At 38.3% G+C, this 22,097-nt stretch overlaps 1 long non-coding RNA gene across 3 annotated transcripts in view; it reads left to right on the top strand.

The window, feature by feature from the left end:
- Positions 1 to 22,097, top strand: part of LOC145723279 (uncharacterized) — a 363,052-nt gene that overhangs the window by 274,421 nt on the left and 66,534 nt on the right. The gene's annotated exons all lie outside the window — the stretch shown is intronic.

Raw genomic sequence — 22,097 nt, 5'->3', positions numbered from 1 at the left:
ATATCAGTGAGATCATATGATACATGTCTTTCTCTGTTTGACTTATTTCACTCAACATAATACCCTCCAGTTCCATCCACGTCGTTGCAAATGGCAAGATCTCATTCCTTTTGATGGCTGCATAATATTCCATTGTATTGACTCATGTGGCTGGCGTGGTCAATGTTCTAATCTCTAAAAATTTGTATGTTACCTTCCATGGCAAAAGAGACTTTTCACATAAGAGTAAGTTAAGGATCTTAAGTGGGAAGATTATCCTGAATGATCTCAGTGACTCTAAGGTACTCAAAGTGGTCCTTATAAGAGGGACACAGGAAAATCAGTCAGAGATGTAGATGTGACAATGGAAGCAGAGGTGAGAGGAATGCCATTGCTGGAAAGGAGCCACTAGCCGAGGAATGCAGGCAGGTGACAGAAGCTGGGAAAGACAAAGGAGGGATGTTCCCCTAGAGGCTCCAGAAGGAACACAGCCCTGTCAACACTTTGATTTTAACTCTCTAAGACCCATTTTCAGAATTCTGACCTATAGAATAAGATCACTGATGTTGTTTTAAACTACTAAGTATGTGGTAATTTGTTACAGCAACTATAGAAAATGAATACAATTTATATTTATGTTATTGACCTCTACTTTCTCTAGCAATAATTCCTTTCTATAGGCTCATTTTCTTTACTGTGTATTTTATTTTTAATCTTACTTTCGTTGATTCAGTTCAGTTTATCCAGCTGATCGGCTGATCTGGGAAGACAAGATATAGTGGTCAATAGTAAAGCCACAAGTAGAGTATTTATTGGACATTTGCTGTATTTAAGTATTACACTACATAGCCAATGCTATGCTTTTTTATTTGCCATATTGTTCCACTATTTTAGTTGCTACGAGGGCAGAAAAAATATGCCAAGTTCTCTACTTCTCCAAAGCTTACAATCTTGTTGGTAGAACTGCGAAACTTACATATAGTTATTTTGTTAAGGAAGAACTCTAAGACCCCACTGCTTTTGTGAAATATGATTAACACAGTACCCAAAACAGAGAGTTATAGAATATTCACCCTTAAAAGGTAAGCAACTGTTCTCCTGGTTCATAAAACTATTTTTTAACTAATTAATTATCATTTTTTTAATATGAGTATAGTTGACATACAATGTTACCTTAGTTTCAGGTATACAACATAGGGATTCAACAAGTTTATACATCATGCTATATTCACCACATTTGTAGCCACCATCCATCACCATATAACACTATTACAATATTTTTGACTATACAACTTATGCTGTGCCTTTTATTCCCATGACCTATTCTTTCCATAACTGGAAGCCTGTATCCCCCACTCTTCTTTACCCATTTTCCCCATTCCCCCACCCTCTCCCTTCTGGTAACCATCAGCTTGTTCTCCATATTTATGGGTCTGATTCTGCTTTTTGTTTGTCATGAAACCGTTTCTATCACGTAAGTCTCCTAAATAGGCTTGCATTTATCTTTACATATTTCCATTCAACGTTAAAAAAAAAAAACTTCTAATAGAAATTCTTCATCCTAGAGATTATGTAAATATCTTCATTTGATCAATCAAGGTAACATAATTTCTTAAAGATAATGTTTTAATTCTACAAGAATTCTTTAAGCATTTTCATTTCATTTTTAAAAATATGAGTATAAAATGAAACCATTGTGTGAGAAGATAATTATTTTTATTATAAGTACCCAAACCAAAATGAAGTAAAATATTAGAGTATGTGTTAGTCAGGATTCTCCAGAGAAACAAAGCCAATGGATGTGTATATGCATAGAAAGAATTTTATTATAAGGAATTGATTCATGTGATGATAGAGGCTGGCAAGTCCAAAATCTGCAGTCTGGGCTGGCAGGCTAGAAACTCAGGAAAGCTGATGCTATGGTCCCGTCTGAAGGCCAACAGGCTGGAGACAGACTTACTTTCCTCCTTTTTGTAAGATCCCTTTTGACTGCATTAGAGTCACTAGATAATTCAAGATCATCTTCCCAAGTTTCCTAATCACATATGAAAATCTCTCTTTTTTTTTTTTAAGAAGATTTTATTTATTTGACAGAGAGAGACACAGCAAGAGAGGGAACACAAGCAGGGGGAGTGGGAGAGGGAGAAGCAGGCTTCCCGCTGAGCAGGGAGCCCGATGTTGGGCTCGATCCCAGGGCCCTGGGATCATGACCCGAGCCAAAGGCAGACGCTTAATGACTGAGCCACCCAGGCGCCCATGAAAATCTCTTTTGCTATGTAAGGTAACCCATTCACCTCTCAATGGTGTAGATGATGTCTGAAGGTGGCCTGCTGGAGTACTGCCTCTTGCTCAGGGAGGTCAGTCTTTTTATTCTGCTCAGAACTTCAGCTGGTTGGATGAGCCTCACCCACATTATGGAGAAAACCAATTTAAATGTTAATCTCATCCAAAAGTATCCTCCCAGTTGACACATAAAATTAACTACCACAAGCCCACCCTTTATCAATTTGGCACCCATACAGATCTTCTTAAACCATACCTAATCTCCTGATAAAGAGAATAACAAGGTTATAATTCTATCTAAAATGGTACAACTGTTCTGCATACAACTGAAAATACACTAACCTTTTCCCCAAAAGAGGATGCAAAGTTTTGAATCGATGTATACTCTTCTCCTTGGTGTCTTATAACTTAAATACCATAATGTAAAGTTAACAATCCTTAAATTCTGTGATATAAAGAAAATACATCTTATGTTACATGATAAAGAGATAAGAAAGAGAAGAAAACAAAGATATTATACACACACACACAAGACAAACATTCATAACAAAGTAAGGAGGAAATACTCATGACAATTACAGTCCTCATTTCTGTAATTAGTCATATGGTTGTAGCTGGTGTTCGTAACTATCTTCCACTACCCATCCTATATTACCTTTGCCTTAAGCAAGAACCTCAAATGGCCATGGTTTTTTTACCTGTTGAGGTGAGCCAAGTCTTTATTCCTGAAGGGTCTCTTTAGTTCTCTTGCCTGAACTGGGTTGTTATAGTTTTCTATTGACTTTCCATCACAGGGCATGGTAATATTAAGAAATACCTAAGGGATCGCCTATATACTAAACATATTATTCCTTACCACCATTGTGGAGTTCCAGTCCAATTTCCCATTGGTAGTCAGGATCAAGCACCCCAGTCAACACCATATCTCCCTCCTTTGCCTGTAGATCCAGAGGCATGAGGGATCCATAATAGTCAGATGACAGTCTTAACTTCAGTTCAATGGACTCATTGTTGTCTTCTAGTGGAAACATTTCTTCCTTCCTCTAAACCAACACAATATAAGGTTGCAGATATAGGAAGCAAAATTCTTCCAGTGGGTCACCAGGGGTAATAGTGAGTGCTGCCACTGTCCCTTGAATCCTAGACCCATGAATCCTGGCAATTGGAGAAATAGTACCATATATTTGATGCCAATTCAGAACATATATAGCCTTCTAGAGGACCTTGCCTCCGCCCTGCAAGCTACTGCCAGGAACTGCAGCTGGCAGTCTTCGAAAGGCAATTCCACCACTCTATCAAACCAGCTGCTTCAGTGAACATGGAAAGACAAGTGAATTCCATGAGCATAGGCCCATTCGTGTACTTCTTTTGCTATGAAATGAATTTCTTGATCAGAAGCAACGCTGTATGGAGTACTGTGATGGTGGTTAAAGTGTTTTGTGAATCCACAGATGGCAGAAATATTGCATGCTGGGAAGACAAAACTATATCCAGAATGTCTGTTCCAGTAAGAACAAAATTCTTCCTCTTCCATGATGGAAGCAGTCCAATGTAATCAATCTGTCACAGGTAGCTGGCTGATCACCCTGGGGAATGGTGCCATATTGGGGGCTCCATGTTGGTCTGGTGCTGATGACAGATTGGGCACTCAGCAGTAGCTATAGCCAGGTCAGCCTAAGTGAGTGCAAGTCAATGTTGCTGAGTCCATGTCTAATTTCCATCTGTGCCACCATGGCCACTTTGTTCATGTGTCCACTGGGTGATGATAGGGGTGACTGTTGATAGGGGATGTCCCAGAAAGTGGCTGTAGTGATGCAGCTCTTTACCTTCATGTGCTGCCTGCACATCATGCAGAACCATCCGAAAACCAGGCCTGAGTCTTCTCTACCTCTGTCAACTGTCATAGGGAACTCTTCATGAGGCCATAGGTGCATACTAGGAGAAAGAAGGTAGTGTGGCAGAGGTGGGAACCATAGACATTTAGGCCACATCATGTAAGTGACTTTTATCTTTAGGACCTGCTCAGGCCCAGTGTTCTATCTACCACTTCCATTTGATGATGGAGTGCTGCCCAAGTTTATGGCTTGGTGCATCAGGTAAGTCATGATGGGCAGCTTATGTTGCGTGGTAACTTGGTAGCCATGGTTAAGCATTTTGTTTCTCAAAAGGAGAGTAATGATCTGCAGAGGATCTCAGAACTTTGCCTCAAAATCCTAAGAGCCTGCACTTACAGAGACTCACCTATCCCTATCTGCCACTGACACCTCAAGCATCACTGGATCTGCTGGACCATAAGACACAAGTGGAAAAACAGTTTACACAACAGCCTAGACCTGTTGCAGAGCCTTCTCTTCCTCTTGGCTCTACTCAAAACAAGCAGTTTTTCATATCACTCAGTAAATGGTCCAGAGTAACACCACTCTAATGAGTAGTATGTTGTCTCCAAACAGGCCCACTAGGCATTGTGTCTCTTCTTTGGTTGTAGTAGGATCCAAATGCAACAATTTATCCTTCACCTTAGAAGGGATATCTCAGCATACCCCACATCACTGGACCTCAAGAAATATCACTCTAGAAATTCAGGTAGAGGGCCTCTGAGGTTTGTTGTTATTTTCAGCTTTATTGAGACATATTTGACAAATAAAATTATAATATATTTAAAGTACACATCATGGTAGACTCTGGAACCCAGAAGGCCCCTGAATTCTTGTTGGAGTGATTTCTCACCCTCTGACACACAGATAGATGTCTTACAAGTCTAGAGTAGTTGCTACCTCTCGCTCACTAGGTCCAATAAGCATAATGTCATCGATAGAATGGACCAGTGTGATGTCTCACAGAAGGGAGAGGTAATCAAAATGCCTATGGACTAAATTGTGAAATACGGCTGGAGAGTTTATATGCTTGAGGTAGGACAGTGAAAGTGTATTGCTGGCCTTGTCAGCTGAAAGCAAACAGCTTCTGGTGGTCTTTCCTAAAGGTATTGGGGGTAAAACAATTGCCAGCTCAGCAGCTGCCTATCAGGTGCCACAGGATATGTGAACTTTCTCAAGCAGTGACACAGTTCCAACAGCAGCTGCAGTTACTCTCCTTGCACTGAGGCTTCCCAGTTCAGTGGCCACAGTTCCCACTGTACGGTATGGTCTCCGGACAAGGATGACCACAGAGCTCTTTAAGGATCCTGGTACTCCCCTCACAAATTAATTCCTACCCGTAGTGGTAAAAGTTGTGTCTTCTGTTCTTCCCCAGGGTGGGTAAGTTGGTCTTAAATGACAAATCTCTCGCAGCTTCCAATCTCCCTAAGTTTTTTGAATTCTTTCCTCTGCAGTAAACCCTGGCAGGTGGACATTTTCAGCTCTCTCATTCTGAGCCCCTCTGTTTCATTCAACCAACCAAACTGTTAGAGCCCCTAGCTGCAATATTAAATACTGAATCTCTGCTTAGTGGCTCCATATCAATAAGTTCAAGAGGAGCAGTATGTGCTATGTTTAGGAATGTCTTAGTGTTTTGATGTCATCATAGCAATAATTGTTGTAAATAAGGAGGTAGAAGATGGGGATACAAGGTAGACTGGATTCAGATATAAAGAGTAATACTCTTGGTACAAGACTTGTGGAGCACGTAAGGTAACTGTACTAAAAATATCACCCACCAAGTCTCAAAAAATCTTTAAGGTGACTTTGACCAGGTTTTCAGCCTTTAATCAAGACTTGTGAAATTGAATTAATACATCATTTCATTTAAATAGTTTTCCATTAAGTCTTCCCTTACACCAGCTTGGTTCTTCCCCCTTCCAATCTTTGTTTTATCTCTCCTTTCTTTTTTCTTGCCTTCTTTCTCTTTTCTTTTCTTTTTGAAATAGATATTTCTCAAAGCATTAAACACTTCTGTATTTCTGATAACTCACAGTTTTAGATAACACTTGCAAAATGCATTTTCGTGAGGTGCTTTTTTGGAGAGTGGTGGTTAGAAATCATTTGACTCAAAGCTCTTTCTCATTGTGTGCACTTCAATCCTCAGAATATAAATCCATTTTGTAATTACTCTAATATTCTCATCTTGGAAACTTTGCCTGACACACCATTCCATATGTTTATGATTCTCTGAATGAAAAAGTGTTCCCTGACAACCATTCAGATTTTTCCCTTTAATTTCCATTTATGCCTTATTGTCTTATAATGTTCAACTGAAAATATATGTTGCAATATTGTGTGACATTATCAGTATTACTTAAGATTTTATATACCCATATATCAGCCAAACATCAGATAAATCTCGCTATTCTCCTTTCCATACATCTTCCTTCCTGGAAGAGTACAGGTAATAGATTCAATTTCTCCTTCATGACAAGTTGACTTTAAGCATTTCTTACAAACTGAAGACAAGAATCAATTTGCATTTTGGTTTGAATTATTTTTAAAATGTGAACTGGAAATGGAATTTGGTTTAACGTTTGTACAATTAAAGTGATGGTGCTAACTGCAATGCTTTTAGACAAAACTTATATCAGGGTTGATTTTAAGAATAGTGTAAAGCCAAGACACAAGACTAATTTGAAGGTCTTGCTAATAAATAACATTGTTGGAAAAAAAGGGGGTATTCTGATGATTTGTAATTCTGCAATAATGGCTTCTAAATAGTTAAGATTAGTTTGAGAGATGAGCGCCTTTCTACCCTCTCTGCCATATGCCAACAGGGGACAAAAATCAATCTTGCAAGGGCTCTGATTACTTCTGCTCCAAGTTTCTTGTCAGCAGATTCAAAATGTGCAGAGCAATGAATCTTCCACAAGGTAGAGGTGCTGCCCATCAGCTGGAGATCTTTTTTCCCAACTTCTGGTAGAATATCTGCTTGTGATAAATTAGGAGAGGGAAAAATAAAACACTATTTGGTGCAACAATTTTAATCCCGTGTTATCAGTACAGAGAGAAAGTGACACTAGTTCCTGTGGCTTTGAAATGAAAAATGTACCCTTGGAGGAAAGAAGCTTGAAAGTTAAGGAACAAATAAAATAATGGTCTTTGTCAATCTTAAAATACCATGCTGCTTAGCAGATGATCAAGGGAGAACCACATTAAGTGTCGATACCTAAATTAATAAATACTAATATCTGAAGCAAGATGTCTATGTTTGGATCCACACTAGAAGATATAAGGAAAAAGAAGTTGAAGTTCAATTATAATAAAAGACACAGGGTGGGCGCCTGGGTGGCTCAGATGGTTAAGCGTCTGCCTTCGGCTCAGGTCATGATCCCAGGGTCCTGGGATCGAGTCCCGCATCAGGCTCCCTGCTCCTCGAGAGCCTGCTTCTCCCTCTGCCTCTCTCTCTCTCTGTCTCTCATGAATGAATAAATAAAATCTTTAAAAAAAATAAATAAAAGACACAGGGATATGAGCAATAAGAGGAACAAGAACAATGTGGTGAACAGAGTAATGGTTTCCAAAAATGTCCACATCCTGATTCCCCCAAGTGGGAATTTGTTACTTTACATGGCAAAGGGACTTCATAGATGTGATTAAGTTATACATGTTGAGCTGGGGAGAGTCCCCTGGATTACCCGGGTGGGCCCAATGTAATCACAAGGGAGTAAAAAGTAAAGTAAAAAGGAGACAGAAGAGGCTAGAGTGATGCAATGTAAGAACTTGACTTGCCTTTGCAGGCTTTGAGGGTAGAGGAAAGGGGCCATGAGCCAAGGAATGCAGGTGGCCTCCAGAAGCTGAAAAGGACAAGGAAGTGCATCCTACCAGGAGTCTACAGAAAAGAATATAGCCTGCAGACACCTTGATTTTTAGCCCAGTGAGACCCACATGAGACTTCTGTAAAACCATATATACAAAACTGTAAGATAAAAATGTGAGTTGTCTAAAGCCCTTAAATTTATAGTAATTTGTTAGAGTAGTGATAGAAAACTAATAGAGACAAGCTATAAAAAGTTAAAACAAGAAATAAATTTTAAAATTATATATTACAAATTTTTCCATGTACTCTTATCATTGCCCACAGAAAGATATTTTGGTACAAACTTTCTTTTTGTTTTTGGTTGTATTTCAGTAGTTCTCAAACACATTACAGTCATAAATGGTCTTTGATCTAGAAATTGCATTTCTGGGAATTTAATAAAATAATTAAAGGTGTATGGAATTATTATTCACAAACATGTTTATAATAGCCTAAAATTGAGACTAGACTAAATGTTCAACATTGGTGGTTCTTTGACTAGATTTTGGCATAACCTCAAGCAACATACTATGTAGTCATTAAAAATTAGTTAAATAAGAACTTGTCAAAATTAGAAAAGCATTCTTAATATGTTGAGTTGAAGCCAGGTACAAAATACTAGTATGGTGTGATAATATTGGTGTATAATATGGATGAGCTTTATACCAATTTTTCATATATATCAGCAAACACATACATAAGTAGAGAGTGTGGGTTATGGAAGGTATTTTTATCCCATTCAGACTAAGAAAAACATTCAAAAATGTATCTTTAGATATAAATTTGTTCTTCTCATAAATATGCGTGTGTGTGTGTGTGTATGTGTGTGTATGACATTTTACATTTTTATCACTTCTAACTGGTAGGAGAAGTACAAAATGTACAATTGTCCATATATTTAAACTTTCCTCTAACAACATTATAAAGTCCAATTCATTCTGAAAAGGGAAAGAGCTTTGTCTATACTAAAAACCAAAACAACTCAAGGGTGGAGTGAATTGTGTGATTTTTTTTCTGGGCTCAGGGCTCTTGAATCCAACATCAGCACCCTAAAAGGACTGTGGATGGATCGGAGTGTAAAATGCTAAAATCTTTCCAGAATACAATTTGACAAAATATATCAAAAGCCATGAAAAATTATACCCTTTGAACCAGTAATGTCATTTCTAGGAATCTAAAGAAATAATAGGCGAAGGATATTATGAATAAGAATATTCATTGAAGTCTTATTTATGTAGAGGGAAACTGGGAAACAACCTTAATACCCAATAAGAGGGGAACTGGGCAGTAATTTAAAATGATATTTTCAAAGAATATTTAATTACATGGGAAAATGTGTTCAATATGTTCCCAAATGAATAAAAGCAGGCTGCAAAATTGAATATACAATATGATTCCAATTTAGAAAATACAAAGGAAAAATATGCCAAATGTTAAGAGCAGTTATCTCCGGGTAGTAGAACTGGGTTTTAGATTTTTTTTTTTAACTATGTGTGTTATTTGTGTGTGTCTCTTGTGGTTTCCATTTGTTCTGTTCTGCCGTTTGGAAGCAGCTCAGAGTCAATACGACTACCTACCAGAATTAAGTGGAAATCAGGGTGTTCCCTCTCCTGTTGGCCCACCTGCCTTGCTCGTTCCTGAAATTTGGTTCTCTTTGACAACGATGACTTGAGACTCTCTCACAGAATCTGTAGAAATAGTCCTTTTAGGAACACTGGTGAAGAACCACAGTCTTGTCCTAGGAAGTGCACCCTCTCCTCCCAGACTCTGCTGCACAAGAGAACACTGTTTGAAGATTCCAGCAAGTAAAACAGATACCTTTTATATTGTTCCTGGTCATAATCAGTCCCTGACTGGAGAAGTCACAATGTAAAATACATCCGTCCTAGGTTCTGGCACTCTCCTGGGGTCCGTATATGCCACCACCTATGGTACGAGCAGTGGGTATTAGGATGCAGACTGGTATAGTAAGTGTCAGCCCTTTTGAAAGGAATAGGAGATTAAGAGCCTTGAGAAAATATTTTCTCCACATTTGGAGCTCCTAAAAGGCAGAGGCTCTGTCATTCCCATGTGCTCCTCCCAGCATCTAGCATAAACCCTTGCACATAGTCAGTACTCAGTAAGTACTTTTAATTAATGGAATGCTAAATGATACTTTTAAAGAATTCTTTTTGAGATTCTAATGGCCACTTTTGGTGTGTATATATATATGTGCGTAGAGCTACGCCATCCCTTTTATTTAATGGCCATGCAAGATGGGGAAAAGTAATAATGTCTTCCTTTTTTGAAGGTTTACTGGGCCACAGATAAAAGGGAAGAAATAATTCCACCTCATTCTAAGGAAACTACAGAGTCTTTCAGTTCAGATCAAAGCCGGAGTTACTGCCATTTGCCATTTACTATCATTTAGTGCTCTGAAAAAGGTAATCTACTAAATAGTACCCAAGTGGCCTGGCAATTTATTAAGTGAGCAATTTATTCTTTTCTTGCCACTAAGATCAAACCATTCACCATTCAGATTCTTCACATTCCTCAGAGATAACAAGGTGAAAAAATATCTTTGTCTTACAGATGGGGAAACTAAGGTTTAGTCTTGAATCAAATCAGCAAAAGGGCGGGGGGAGGATTTTCCACTGCTTACCCTAATTTGCTAGTACCCATTGTCTCTTCCTAAATTTAGAATTGAGTCATTTAAGTTTTTCAGGCTCCGAGAAAAGGCTGTAGCCTTCTCTTTGACCAAATCTATGTAAAAGAAGAGCTTCAGTGATAGTGTCAGTCTGTGGCCTCTGAGGAAGAGGGCATTGATAGAGATGGATGAGAAAATGGACTAATTCAGTCAATAAAGTGATAGACAAGAAAGAGTATGCTATTGTCTCATGAGGCAAGGAGGAGTTGAACAGATTTGAAGATATTTATTCTCTGCCAACAGTTATCAAAAGTAAAATTCAAGCTGAAATCATGCTGGTATTTAAACCAATCATTTTAAATTTATCCATGCCTCACATTGTTCAGAAAAGAGTGATTCCTCCCCCACCTCTCGGCTGACTAAGGCCAGGTGGCCTCAAACCAACACGCCTCCCACTGCAAACTGAAGACGTTGCTGGTGTCCTCAGAGCCATGACAGTAACCAAGCTCCTGGACTGCTTTATCATCTTGTTAGGGGCTCCCAGGGGCCCTCCTGCTTTGCGAAAACAAGAGCAGCAAGAACCACAATGTAAGGGCAAGCTTCATAATATGCACTGTCTTATTTAATTATCGTGGAAAACCTCACAAGGTAAGTATTATCATCACTATCATACAGATGAGAAAAAAAGGCACAAAGAACTAAATAATGTGCCCGACTCCACACAGTAAATGGTAGAGTTTGGTTTTAAACCCAGGTCTATAAAATCCAAAACACATCATTTTCTACATGAGATGGTGCCTCTGCGTTTTGCTAACACCTTGTAGACTCTTCTGCTGAAAATTTGAAGTAAGGTCCCAGGATGTAAATTCCATTTTAGTGTACTTTTCAAAAAAAGTAAGAAAGCTTATTGCTGCAATTCCATGGGCTGGTGTTGCCCAGATGCAGACCAGAGTCCTCCAAAACTAACCAAATATATATTAATTCATTCATGAAATACATTAATTCATTAATGTATTTCTAAAATGTGACTTAGGCCACAACATGATGCCACAAAAGGGATATTTGCTGAGTGCCAAAATTATAAAATACATTATTATTTTACCTTTATAAGATCAGAGAACTATGTTCCCAGTCCCAGAATTCCTAGTACACAATCTATAGCAAATGAATACCGTGTTGAATATATAATTTTTTAAAGAAAATACACAAAAAGCATTATGAAGATGTTTACTGCCTAAGATTATGCTCTGTAGATAACTTGGTTGCTGGTATTTATCAAAAACCTTTAGGGGCACCTGGGTGACTCAGTTGGTTAAATGTCTGCCTTGGGCTCAGGTCATGATCTCCGGATCCTGGCACTGAGTCCTGCCTCGGGCTCCCCGCTCAGTGGGGAGCCTGCTTCTCCCTCTCCCTCTGCCCTGCCCCACCCCCACTTGTGCTTCCCCCCCAAATAAGTAAATAAAATAAAAAAAAAAAAACTTTAACTTGACCCTAAAATTGTCACTATCATGTTAAAATTGTTAACTAGAATTGAGCATGCCTAAGTGACTGGTAACCTGTCTGATTCACTACCCATCACCAGTAGAATAAAGCATATTAATTGTAGACCCAGGATAATTGTATCTATTAGCTGAGCCATACTCATGGTTCCATAAAATATGCAGATACATGTCTGGAGCACCTGGGTGGCACCGTCAGTTAAACATCCAACTTTTGGTTTCGTCTCAGGTCATGATCTCAGGGTTGTGAGACTGAGCCCCACGTTGAGCCCCACGTTGAGTTCTGTGCTCAGTATGGAGTCTCTCTGGGATTCTCTCTCTCCCTCTCTCTTTGCCCCTCCCACTCATTCTCTCTCTCTTTTTCTAAAATGGATAAATAAATATTAAAAAAATAATTTAAAAAATATGCAGACACATGTGTAAAATATCCTTTCAGAGGGAGATATCTGAAAATATCAATAGCAGTTATCCCTGGGTGTTTCCACTGCCAGTCGTAATTATTGGTTTTCTTTATTTCTGCATTTTATTTCTCCTCTTTATTTCTATATTTTAAAAGAACCTATGTGACTTTCGTAATAAAAATTTAAGCATATAAACTTCCAAGAAAATATCCTTTCAGATATACAGAAACACTTCTAATTAATAACAGCTAAAACTTATTGTGCATTTTCTATGCGCCAAGCACTGTTCTATGTATTTTACATGCAATAACTTATTTAATGTTTATAACTCAGTGAGGTGGAGAGTATTATCCCCATTTTACAAATGACAAAACTGAGCCATAGAATGGCTGAATAACTTGAGCAAGATCAAACACACTAAGCAAGTTGAGAAGCCAGAACCGAAAAGGGTGCTCTTACCCCAGCGTGAGCATTCTTAGCCATTCAGCATTTTACCACACAATGAACAAATTTACAGTGATGCAGCAATTAATATAGTACTCAGAGTACAATTTAAACAAAGACAAATAATTACCAAAATGCCCATGAATACACACACACACACACCCAAAACAATGAAAATGGAAAAAGACATCAAAATATTAGTGGTGACTGTTTTTCTGTGGTATAATCTGAAACAGTTTCTTCTTCTAGTTTCCTATGTTTTCCAATATTTATTTAACAATAGTGTATCTTTTGTATTCTTTTATTCTTAAAAAACAACAAAATCCATAAACAAGACTACAAAATAGGAGGGCCCTTGATTACACTCTCAAGAAAACATACATATTGAAGAGCTTCAAATTTAAAATTAGAAGTCCAGCATGCCCCCTAGAAAGTGAGCAGAAAGACAGTTTGCTTCCAACAGTTAAGAGTATTAACTTCTTATAATGGGATCATCTCTCCTACCAACTTGTACTGGTCTGTGTCTTAATGGCTACCACAAAGCTATGAATCTGATGGTCATCCATTGCTAAATTTGATTTGATTTGTGCTTTGTTATACATTTTTCCTGGCTGGCTTGACTTAAGAAGTAGGTAAGAAAGGGGGAAAAGTAACCTAGCAAACAGTTGAGCATTACTTTAGAAAATCATGTATGCATTCTTGCTGGATTCTTTTCAAATTTATGATTACAAATCTCAATCTGGCACTCAAAACTACAGGATGCTAGGTTGTTTGCTTATTAAATTCAACTTTCTCCTCTTCCAAATATCTATTTCATGCTTTCACTGTCCTCAAATCCTCAACTAATATTCCTCTATTCCCTCACTCTTAGATGATGCTTTCACTATATGTTTTATGGACGAGATAAATGCAGTCAGGATTACTACACATTTCCATTACTAATTCCAATAACCTCCCTGCACCTGGAATCACATAGTCTAGTTTCTCTTCTGCACAGAGGTAAGCAAGGTCTCCATTCTTATCTGAGACCAACTGTTCCACTTGTACTCTGCGTCCAAGCTCCTTTCCTTTCACTTCCTATCCATTACTCTCCTCTTCTGCATTATTCATTTTTCCCTCTCTAACTGATCACTCCCACAGACACACAAATATTCCTTAATAGCAACTTTCTTTTTACAAAAAGGAAAGATCTTTCTGGAACCCATTTGTTTCTCCATTTCTCTGCTCCCCATTGCAACAAACATTTTTTTTTTTTTGGTCTATATTCCCTAACCCAGTTTTAAACTTCTCAATGTCTCCTGAAGGTACTAAATCTTTCCTATCACTCCACTGAAGGAATCTGATCTTCAGTGGTCAGCAATAACCTCCTTTAAATACTGCCTTATCTAGGATTTAATGATATCACAAATGGCTAATTTTCCTCCACCTCCACTGATCACTCCTTCCCAGTCTGCTTTGCTAGCTTCCCGTGTTCTACCAAATTTGTCATGATAGAGTATCAAAGTTCTATCTCTGGTTCTCTCTTCTCTAACTGTGATCTCTCAGATGATCCATTCAGTTCAAATACCATCTCTATGCTAATAAAACTCAACTTATATCCCATTTTATATCTTCTCCTTGAGCTTTGTCTAATCCAACTACCTATTTGACATCTCACTTGGCTTTCCAATAGATGCCTCAAACTTAACAAAGGCCAAACAGAACTATTGGGTTTTCCCAAAAATGTAGTTCCTACTCTCCTGTGTCTTTTCTATAGCAGCATTCAGCCATCTACCCAATTGCTCAGGCTCAAAACCTGGAAGTCAGTCTTGAATTCTTTCTTACCCTCAGCACACTTATATTCAATCCATCAGGAAGTCCTTTGTCCTACCTTCTAAAATTCACCTAAAATTTGAACAGTTCTCAACATATCGATCATTACCACTCGTCCAAGCTACCATGCCTGGGTGCTGCAGTGGCCTATGATTTTATCCTCTGCCACCACTCTTAACTCTATGATCCAGCCTCCACAAAGCAGTGAATGAGCTATTCAAAGCATAATCATTTCATGTCACTCAAATCCTGCCTCTACACACATATACATACTCTATCACCACCTGCTTGCCTCTGCTTAAATCCTTCCCATGCCTTTACATTATACTTAAGTAAAAATCAAAACTTATCACTATGGCCTACAAGACTACGTGATCCTACATGACCAGGTCCCTGCCTGCCTCTCTGATTTTCTCCTAATCTTTCCCTTGGTTACTGTATGCTGGTATTCTTTATATACCCTGAAATCAGGCTCATGCCTATCTTTCCTTTGCCTGGAAGGAATAAATGCAATCAGGATTACTACACATTTCCATTACTAATTCCAATAACCTCCCTGCACCTGGAATCACATAGTCTAGTTTCTCTTCTGCACAGAGGACTGTGCACTAAATCTTTAAAACGTGGAGTGCTTATCATCATTAAGTATTAACCTAGATGTCACTCAGAGGAGGAGCTAAAGCTGCTCATGTACCCGTATGCATACACACACACACACACACACACGCACACACACACACCACTTACCCTCTCCCACATTAACCTATTTTATCTTCCTCATAGTATTTGCCAGGATTTGAAATTATTTTCTTTGTCTATGTTTATTGTCTTTCTCCCCTACTAGAACCTAAGTTCCTTGCAGCTAGGAATGTTTTTCTTAGGCATTGCTATGTTCCCAGGCCCTAGAATAGTGTGTAGCATCTAGATGTCACAAAATAACAATTTTTGACTGGTCACAGGGAAAAATATTGTGTCTACTTCAAAAGAAAATAAGTGGCCTATTTCAATAAGATGGTAAGACTAAAAACTATGAGGATAGGGGCGCCTGGGTGGCTCAGATGGTTAAGTGTCTGACTTCGGCTCAGGTCATGATCCCAGAGTCCCGGGATCGAGCCCTGCATAGGGCTCCCTGCTCAATGGGGAGCCTGTTTCTCCCTTTCCTTCTCCTGCTTCCCCTGCTTGTGCTCTCTCGCTCTCTCTGTCAAATAAATAAATAAAATCTTTAAAAAAACAAAAATAAAAGAACTATGAGGATAGCATGTGGTTAACCAAGGGAAATCTGGAACAGAGATGGCTAGAGAAGAAAAAGAGTGGTTATGGTCATTGCAGATAATTAGTCTTGTTTGAATATGGTTGTAAACGAAATATACTTATTTCTTTAGAGATGTACTGAGCCTAATAAAACAACGTGTCGTGATATTAAACTTTGACTCTCACAGGAGACTGGTGAGTAAAGAAATATATGTGCTAGAACATGGAGCTTTTGAAGCGTTCTATAGGTAAAAAGGGATCATCAGGAAAAGATTATAATGACACAAATTTCAGAGTCACCTTTGGGATATAATGATCTGAAAGAACTTATATTTTTAAGACATATTTATAGGAATATTAGGTTAAAGTCAGTCTCCAGTTTACTGTTCATATAGCTTAAAAAATCTCCAACTCTCCCCCTTCCTAAAATATAAGTAACATGGAAGTCCCATGAGAGTCCCCGAAAGGGAGAAAGTTAACTTTAGTATTTGAACTGCAAAGTAGTGATCAATTAGTTTATTAATAATCAGATAATTGAGCAGGGGGTTCCTGAATAAAATGAAAAGTAGAAATAACCAGCAGGACAATTTTAAGAACCATCTCTCAGCTTTATAAACTAATCCTCCTCTAATGGCCCTTTTTAATGTAATTTATAGTTTCATCATTACCCTTTTTGTATTAGTAATTATTTCTAAAATACCAAAGAACCATCTTTTTTTCAAGGTCCTTCCCTCAGTCTGATTTACAACCCAGCTCAAGTTGGACTCTGTCTTTCTGAGGTTTGACATTTCAAAATATTTATTGCTCTTTCACATTAATGCCTTTCTCATGAATCTGAAGGTGACCGTTATTTCTTTCATCGTGTTGTAATTAAATGTATCAACTATTGCTTTATTATTTCCACTATTTGTCTGCACAGCACATTAAAACTTTCAGATTAGAAAGTGATATTGAGTACTGTGTGAACTATAACAAACAAATATTTCCAAAAATATAGGGTCCTCTTGATGCATTGCTAAAAGAGCTGTTCCAAGCGAAAGCACAAAATCTTTAATATTTTATTGATCAGATCTAAACCTTCTGCCCAAAGTGGCAATTAAATTTCAATTAAACTGACTGAAAGCATCATATTAAATTTCAGCACTTTACGAGCTATCAGATAATGCTGCAGGACAAATCTTTAGTATGATCACACTCTTTTCAAATTATATTATCCTGTTCATTCACAATAAAAGTGACAGTTTTAGGTATACTTTCAATATTTCTTGAATATAAACCCTCTAATGAACACATTTTATTGCCTTTAAATCAATTATTATTGGATATTTTAATAAAGTGAATTGAGCACTTTGTTTTACACACTGCTTAGAAGTTATTATATTTTGCAGTCTGCACAGCAAAGAACTGAATCAGAGAGAGAGAGAAATGGCCAAATATCTGACAGTATAGGAAAAATGGAATGAGCCATTTATAAAGAGGTGGGCTTCCTGTCTCACTCTATAACATTTAATGATACATGCTAATTACCATCTGATTAATGGATTTTTTCCTTTGTGAAATGTAGGTGCAAGTTCTAAAAGTAGCTCTTAGCACGAGAGGAAGATGTTAGAAATCACAAAACCATACGTGAATATAATCATGTATACCTTGTTTTGGAAATTAGGGACTTTAGGTTTTTGTTTCCTTGTTTCTGTCACCCTTGCCCTTTGGATTTGTGATTAATAACACTCTATCAGAGTTTTTCAGAATTAAGTTCCTGTTAAATGTTGACCAAGATTGTGCCCATCTGAATGATATAAATGGGATCCTGAGGCATTTTGTTCTTCACTTTGGCCACCCTTGTGAATAACACAGACTCCAGACTTCAGCATACAGTATTGAGCCAAGATGGCCAGAACAGATGCCTTGGCTCTGTGCTGCCCAGATCCCTTATCACATACTTGAGACATCGCCTCATATTCACTTTGCACGAAGTTCAATGTACTGGTCCCATTTCATGCATAGATGTACACCATTAACATACATACTGGACAAACATAGCATAGAAGGGCGCTGGTAGAGAGAAGACGAGGCAAGAGAATGCCTTCGACTTTGAAAGGACCTAGCCACATATAAGGATTTTGCCCTACTTTGTGAATGCAGAGATGCCTTTATTGGTGAAGTTGAAAGGATACTATAATAACCTCAGTAGAATTCATTGGAGTGGATTAAATTAAAATTTAGATGAAATCATGATTTCTTATTGAAATGATTCAATTAGATTATGGTCCCTGAATTTGAGTAATTGAGTCTCAAGGCGACAAGGGACTTTAACAAGTCATTAAAACTATCCCTCTGTGTGGATCTGGATTAAGGAACCAACAGCAAGTCTGTTCATGGACCTGGCATCAATCTATAAGGATGCAAGAATATTATTTCAAGAAATGTGGGGCAAGTTAACTCTGGCTTCCATATGCAACCCATGTAAGAGGTAAATTTCAAATTGCCCAGCTCCTGCTGAATTTTTAAAATATTAAAACTTTTAATATTAAGTCACAATTTAAAAAATATTCCTTCCTAGCCTATTCTTTCCATTGAGCATGGTCCACATCAACTGAAGTTAGGCAGATACAGTCAGCTGTTTACTGTTTACCTGGAATGAGTGGTATAGGATCTGCTTCCCAGCGGTGGCAAGAAATTGCAGTTTAAAAATAAAATAGGTAATACAAGCAATTTAAAAAGTAGGAAGTGCTTTGCCTAACTACTTTAGAATATCAACTGTACTTCAAGCAGTTGAAGTGAATTAAGACACTGGTCTCTATATAATTTTTATTAAGACAAAATCAGTTCCTCCTTCACTCAGATTTTGAAAGGACCCAAAGAAATGTGCTAAGCAGGACATCCCCCCCAATTTCATTCTCGCAGACCCCAAATATAGGAATGGGAATTATTAAAAACACATTCTAACCTTAAATAATCAATCCTATCAGCAAATCCCCATACATATAACTGAGGCCTTAACTGTAGCTTCAGCCTATTTATTTGGGCTCTGTTTTCAGTTAAGCAAAGATAGTTAACAACAGGCAATCCTGAAAATGATCACTATCATATCTATCATATCATATCACATATCCTATCTTGGTGTTTCACACATTGACAATAGTGGTATAATATGGGTGGGGGAAGGGAGGTGGCCTCTGTTTGGACAATTTTTTAAAAAAATAGGCATAGCAGAAAATATTTTTCCCCCAAACAGTTGAATCTTTCCAAGCTGAAAACCTGGGAGCCTGCCCACATGGTCTCCCTCAGGTGAAGCCAGATGAATGGAAGGAAACCAGGATCACTTTCCTAGCCACTCTGCTACACTTAGCCAGGCCCTCCAGAATTCATTCCCTCTCTCAGAGGTCTTCAGAGTGTTCAGGGTGAGCCACTGAGCTGAGAGAACACCTGAGAAATTCTACCTACATTTATGTTTATCTAAAAATAAGAAAATTCAAAAAAATAAATAAAAATAAGAAAATTCATCATTACTGAAACAATATAGAGTTTGACACTGACAACCTCCTTCAGATACATGTCACAACAGGAGAGTAGGTGGAGCGAAGGGACAAGGCCACAAGGTCAGGGAAGGGCCCTGGTTGCATTCCCTGTTCCAGCCTATCCCAGCACATATCGTTTGTATCTACCCAGTTAGACAGGCCTCCAGATCATGTTGTCTAGCTTTCACCAAACTAATCCTCGCAGGCTGGCCATGTGACTTGGAAAGATTCTTGCAGAAAAACTGTGGTCATGCAAACACATGCAAGTAATTCTTTTCTTCCTAATTGAGTGCTTCCTCATTCATACTACAAGTTAAAAAAATAAATTTTTTTTTTTTAGCTTTCATTCATCAAAGATTTTATTCAAGCTCCCAAAACAAAGTTGAGGAGTTAAGTTGGGTTTGAATTGAAGAACAAGGCCAAGTGAAATCTGGAAACCAAGTTTTCGTTTGGTGGAAGTTGAAATCCATGTACACATTCTAACCAAAGTCCTGTCCCATGTAGGAGTTTTCAGGTTTTTTTTTTTTTTAAAGATTTTATTTATTTATTTGACACAGAGAGACACAGTGAGAGCAGGATCACAAGCAGGGGGAGAGGGAGAAGCAGGCTCCCCGCGGAGCAGGGAGCCCGACGCGGGGCTCGATCCCAGGACTCTGGGATCATGACCTGAGCCGAAGGCAGACGCTTAACGACTGAGCCACCCAGGCGCCCCAGGAGTTTTCAAGTTTTTAAGAGTCTACCAGGCCAAACCCTTTGCTGCCTTTACTTTGCTTTTCCCCTTCCCTTTTTCTTGCTTTGCCTTCATCTTTTTCCTCTGTCTCTGGTTCATCCATACGGGGTACTGTCCATGCTGGTCTAGAAGACTCTTCTTGTTTCTCTTAATTTCAGTCTCCATTTTCATGTCATCTTTTTCATCTTGTACCACACATTGAGTTTTCTCTCGACAATGTTTGGGTACCACCACAGTTGCTATCATTATTTTTTTAAGTTGGTCTAACAAAAACTCAGGTAAAAATTTTTTAAATTATCAGGATGAGTATTTAAAATATAAATTTATGGGGGCGCCTGGGTGGCTCAGTTGGTTAAGCGACTGCCTTCGGCTCAGGTCATGATCCTGGAGTCCCAGGATTGAGTCCCGCATCGGGCTCCCTGCTCGGCAGGGAGTCTGCTTCTCCCTCTGACCCTCCCCCCTCTCATGCTCTCTCTATCTCATTCTCTCTCAGATAAGTGAATAAAATCTTTAAAAAAAATAAAATAAAATAAAATATAAATTTATGTCCACAACTACTAATAATGACCTTCACCCTATTCATGTGACAAATATTTCCTGAGCACCTATAGTGGGCCAAGCACTGTTCTAGGCCCAGGAGTTGGCAGTGAACAAAAAGACAAATCCTTGCACTCATGGGAAGAGGGGGAGGGTGTATAATAACCTAAACATGTAAATTATATAGAGTATTCAAAGGTAATGTGAGAAAAACAAAACAGGGAAAGGAGACGGGGAATGCCAAGGAAGGGCTTATGATTTTAAACAAGATTATCAGGAAGGCCTTATTGAGATGATGATACATGATAAAAATCTTGCAGTGATGACCAGTGACACATATCAAAACTAAACACCCACTGCATGAAAACAAATGTCTACGGTTTTAAAACAGAGGCATTGGTATGATTAAAAAATGAAATACTATTTTTAAATTTTTAAAAATGTACCTCAAAATTAGGTCATTCCATTAAATCTTTAATTTTGTGTATGTTTTAAAAACAAACATAATAGTACAGTGGGAACAGTATATTGTTTATAAGAAAGAAAGATTCATGTATTAGAAATAAGATCTCCAGAAAGCTTTACTGATGGGATGGAGGATGAAAGAATTTGGGGGCTACTCCTCTCAGCTACAACCAAAATAATTTTTCTAAAATAAATATTTGATTATCTCCTTGCTTATTTAAAGCGCTTTGATAGTTTCTGATTGCCCTAAGGAATATATCCAGATTCTTGGCTCTTGTGACCCTACGTGGCCCGGTTGCCTTCTCCTCCCTACTTCAACCTACATTTCAGTGAGACTGAACTCCCAGTTCTAGGGTAGAAACATGTAGAACCATGGCCTTCATACCCTATTCCCTCAGCTGGAAATACTCTTTCAGGGACCACTCTCTCTCTCCGGGGCCCTCCCCACTCTTTACCTAGCCAGCTGCTCTTAGTCCAGGATGGAAGTCACTTCCTCTAGGAGACCTTCTCTGACTCCTCAAGCCCAGCTTAGTTGCTTAGTTGCTCTCATAAATTGTCTCCCACAGCTTCCCTGTGAGCAATGGAGGGGCATGGATTTAGTCTGGGTCACTGTTGCAGTTTCAGAACCTAACCCAGTGATGCCCATAATAGGTATTTCACATGTATTTGTTAAATGAGTAAGTGAATAAGCAAATGGATGTAGATATAGCATATTTAAGTATTGCTACTAATTTCGTATCTTCTTCCCACTCTCATATAATAGAGTTCCACTGATTGTGTTGTCATGATATTTTCTCTTATATCTTTAAAACAGAACATTTTACCTTGGATTTT

Source organism: Leptonychotes weddellii, chromosome 9, assembly GCF_054177405.1.
Source record: "Leptonychotes weddellii isolate Sample4059 chromosome 9, ASM5417740v2, whole genome shotgun sequence".
NCBI lineage: Eukaryota > Metazoa > Chordata > Mammalia > Carnivora > Phocidae > Leptonychotes > Leptonychotes weddellii.
Note: the sequence above shows the minus strand (reverse complement) of the source record. Positions and strands in the feature narration are given on the sequence as shown.